The sequence below is a fragment of the Leptonychotes weddellii genome, chromosome 2 (assembly GCF_054177405.1).
Source record: "Leptonychotes weddellii isolate Sample4059 chromosome 2, ASM5417740v2, whole genome shotgun sequence".
NCBI classification, from domain to species: Eukaryota; Metazoa; Chordata; class Mammalia; order Carnivora; family Phocidae; genus Leptonychotes; species Leptonychotes weddellii.
In genome coordinates, this window is record NC_138370.1 from 40,016,743 (window position 1) to 40,021,016 (window position 4,274).

Below are 4,274 nucleotides of genomic sequence, written 5' to 3' on the forward strand. Positions count from 1 at the left end.
TTGAAATGCAAATTTGAAGTTTGCTTAAGTGGAATAAGGTTGGAAATTTGGGGTGAGGGAAGGAGTACAAATCATATTAAAATTATTTGGTTGCCACCTAGTAAAGATACACCTACCTCCTCTACAGTTTGTATCATGTTTTGAAATGCTCACAAAACAAAAACTCAAAGCTTTATTTCCCCAACCTCAGTGAATTTTACCTGCACTCCACCTCAACAATGTTCTGTCCTCCACTCCCACTCCCAGCATGATTACGGAAAAATTGTGGATATATTTAATAGAGAAACAAATGGCGGTTTTTTTGTGCTTTTTTTTTTAAGCGTTTCCAAAGTGATTCTGATGGAGAGCCAGGGATGTGTGTCACTGACCCACAGGTGAATGCGAGTGATGCCCACAGCTATAATCAAGCCAGGTGTGTGCTGAGCTCCAGATCCTTCTGTCCAGCTACCTGTTAGATATGGCCATTTCAAACTTAGCACCTCCTGACTTGTCTTCCCCATCTTGTCTTCCCCATCTCTCTTCCTCTTTCCTTCCATGTACCCGTCTTATTGTGTCGTTTGTGAAGAGCGTAAGTATCCCCTCAGTTGCCCAAACCAGAAACTTGCCAGTCTTCCACCCACACATCTAGTCGCCATGCCTGTTAACTGCTTCAAAATCTCTCTGCTGCAGCTGCTGCTTCCCCCTTCTGCTGCCTTCATCCGGGCCCCCGCCCCGAGCCTTTCTTGGTCACTGCAAGAGCTTCCCAGCTGGTCCCTATGGCTCTGTACTTGCAAGCAGCCACAGTAACTGTTCCAAAATTCAAATCAAGGGGCGCCTTGGTGGCGCAGATGGTTGAGCGTCTGACTTTTGGTTTTGGCTCAGGTCATGATCTCAGGGTCGTGGGATCGAGCCCCCAGGTCCAGGGTCTGCACTCATTGGGGAGTCTGCTTGGGATTCTCTGTCCCACTCCTTGCCCCTCCCACTTGTGTGGGAAGTAAAATAAAATTAAAATCTGATCAGATCATATCACTGTCACTTGAAACCATTAAATGCTTTCCCATTGTCCTGAGGATAAAGTTCCTAAAGTTTGCTGCCAGGCCCCTCCTCTTCAGGCCCTGCTCATCTCCAGCCTTACCGGCCCCCCCACAGTTGCCCACCACCACCTCCCCAAATTGTGAACATCCCTTTGTGCTCTGCTAGCCTGTCGCCTTTTTATGTGCTCTTTCCTCTATGGGGGATCTCTCTTCCCCCACCCCTCATCCTCCATTTTTCATGGCTCAGCTCACAGTTCAGTTCCTCTGGGAAGCCCTCTTGACAACCATCACACACACACCTACACCCAGCTGGGTTAGGTGCCTCTCCAGTAATCCCCCAGAACATCTGGCATTTACGCCCATTTGCCCTGAATTATGATTCTTTTCCACTTGTCTGTTTACCTGATAGGCTGTGAGGTTCTCTAGGCAAGCGCCATATCTTGTTTGTTTCCCACCATCCCAGAACTGACACAATGCTTGTCATGATGCACGCTAAAAATATTGAAAATGACTGAATTTTATTTTATTTTTTTAAAGATTTTATTTATTTATTTTGACAGAGACACAGCGAGAGAGGGAACACAAGCAGGGTGGGTGGGAGAGGGAGAAGCGGGCTCCCCGCTGAGCAGGGAGCCCAACATGGGGCTCCATCCCAGGACCCTGGGATCATGACCGGAGCCAAAGGCAGACGCTTAACGACTGAGCCACTCAGGCGCTCCTGAATTTTATTTTTGACACCAAACAAAAACAAAAACAAAAACCTATGAAAAACCAATCTAGTTTTGGGCTAGTTTTATTTAATTTACCTGAAGTGGAATAGCAAGATAGAGTATTTTGAAATAACCCAGGAATCAGGAAGGATTGAACTCTTAAGAAAAGTTGCATACCATGGCACCAGATTTTTGAAGTTTTATTTTTGAGACAGAAGAGGAAAATGTTTAAGAAACACTTAAGGAGGGGCGCCTGGGTGGCTCGGTCGTTAAGCATCTGCCTTCGGCTCAGGTCATGATCCCAGGGTTCTGGGATCAAGCCCCACATCGGGCTCCCTGCTCCGCGGGAAGCCTGCTTCTCCCTCTCCCAATCCCCCTGCTTGTGTTCCCTCTCTCGCTCTGTCTCTGTCAATTAAATAAAATCTTAAAAAAAAAAAAAAGAAACACTTAAGGAAAAGAATAGAGCTCGCAGACACCTGAAATCTCCCTAAGTAACAAGTCAAATTGATTGATTACTTAAGATTCTGGCTAAACCCAGAATCTTCTCTTCGCCCTAGCTGAGTGGGTGCCCTGTGAGTTTTGTATTAGAATTGTCACATGCAAAAGCAGCTCTGCGTGGCCATTTGTTTTAATAATGGGATTAGAGAATACTGCAGGGTTGGCTAGCATGACCTTAAACGTGGGACGGATTCATTTTCACCATGTAACCTTGTTTATGGGGTGGGATTGAATTAGATGTCTTGCAACGAGATGACTGTACGTGGGAGGTGTCTGGACTAAAATTCAGCCTACAGAGAAAGGTGGGGCGAGTTTCCTACAACTTATCTCCGCTGCCTGTTGAGAAAAACTGCATCTGTTGGGGATTTTCTTTTTGTTGCCGAGCATTGTGGTGGCTGTCAGTTAATAGAGTCCTATAGGTAATTTTATTGCCGAAGGAACCAAGGCTCAGAGGTGTTCGATAATTAGCCCGCATCCCACCATTAATAAATGACAGGATGCCAATTTGAAACAAAAGCACTTTCCAGGGCCCCAGTCTCTTTTTAAATCAAGCATCTGGGGTGTCTTGGTTTTCTCAAAATAATCTGCAATATCAATTTATATCCTGAAAAATCACAGCTTCTCACCAAACGTTATGTAATCATTAATATTCTTGAAAGTGCTTGTCAACGGTTTTACCAGTAGTTGGGGGGAAATAAACAGAATGGGATCAAGCACTGGGCTGTGTCCGCCGTGTGGCGCATTTTGTTACGTTTGGCAACACTAACGATCCTTGGGTAGAGGCAGATTTTTGAGCTTCAAGCTATCCATTTGGGCATCACTAGATTCGGCATCATGAATAAACCTGAAAAAGGAAATTCATACACATTTTAACCATTTCTGAAAGTTAATCTTCATATCATCTGTGCTTTTAGAAACGCTACCGTGTTCCTGCCAAAGAATCCACGTTTGGGGGGATGTAATTCAGGGTGAGAACAGTATGACAAACTGTCAGTGTCACTGGTTTTTTAAACATTGCCACACTTGCCGTATGATTTAATAAACAGATCACTGTTTTGGGTGAGGAGAGAGGAGCAAGGGAGGGAGGGAGAAAATGCGGAAACATCCAAGGAGCACTAAGCATGGGCCAGACATGGACTTTGGAGATCTTAACATTCTGCAGTTTAAATCTCATAACAATCCATTTGAGGTGGTAGTTTTTTGGGGTTTTACAAAAGAGAAAATCTAGGTTCAGTAAATGAACCAGGTCTCTGCCCTGCATTCTTTCTCATAGAAAAGCTCCTGAATCCCTTTGGGTTTTAGTTTATAGCTAGGTGACACTTACCTCCAAGTGAACTGTCCCTCACACAATACACGCTCCTTGGTTGCTGGTCCAACTCAATTCTTTGGTGGATGTGACCTTTTTCTAGTGGGGAGAGAAATCATATGGTAATGCAGTGGGTACAGTCCTTAAGGGATTTTCAGTATCAACCAATGCAGTATTTTCCAAACTGGTTTAATATTTGTGATTTTTGCCATTTAAATGTAAGGAGGATGGGAGTTTTAAAAATTATTCTGTGTGAGAATAAGGGATCCTCAGTCCACAAGGGCACATAGGACCCTTTTGGTTCATCCATTCTTTAAGCCAGCGAGTGTTCATTGTGTACGTGCTCGGTGCCAGGGACTCCTCTGGGACACCAAATTTATAGTTGTTGTATTAGTCAACTCTGACTAGTAGATTCTGGTATAGTCTCACTCTGGTGCCATAGTGTCTATTAAAAAGTTGATGACAAGTGACAGAATCATTGAGAGGACCGGAGAGCTACCCCACAGAATCGAGAGCAACTGCTGAACACAAAGGCAGTGTTTTTTCATTTATTCCCAGGACCTCATTGGGCAGCGACCGCTGCTGCCACCACCAAAAGCTGCTTCTGTCCCAGGGGCCACCACACCACTGCTTCCGCCTGAAAGAGAGAAGTGAATTTCCCGTTTCCTTCTCTGTTACCAGTTCCTGAGCCCACATCCTTTAAGGATGTGTTGACGGGGCGGGCGCCTGGGTGGCTCAGTTGGTTAA

General features: G+C 45.0%; 1 long non-coding RNA gene across 1 annotated transcript in view; it reads right to left on the bottom strand.

Annotated features, from left to right (window-relative positions):
- Positions 1-1,529: 1,529 nt before the first annotated feature.
- Positions 1,530-4,274, bottom strand: part of LOC115942100 (uncharacterized) — a 25,967-nt gene continuing 23,222 nt past the window's right edge. Inside the window, exons 3-4 of the long non-coding RNA XR_014142080.1 lie at positions 3,546-3,626; positions 1,530-3,065 (exon numbers count right to left, since the gene is read on the bottom strand). This is a non-coding gene — a long non-coding RNA (uncharacterized LOC115942100). The remainder of the gene's footprint in view (positions 3,066-3,545; positions 3,627-4,274) is intronic.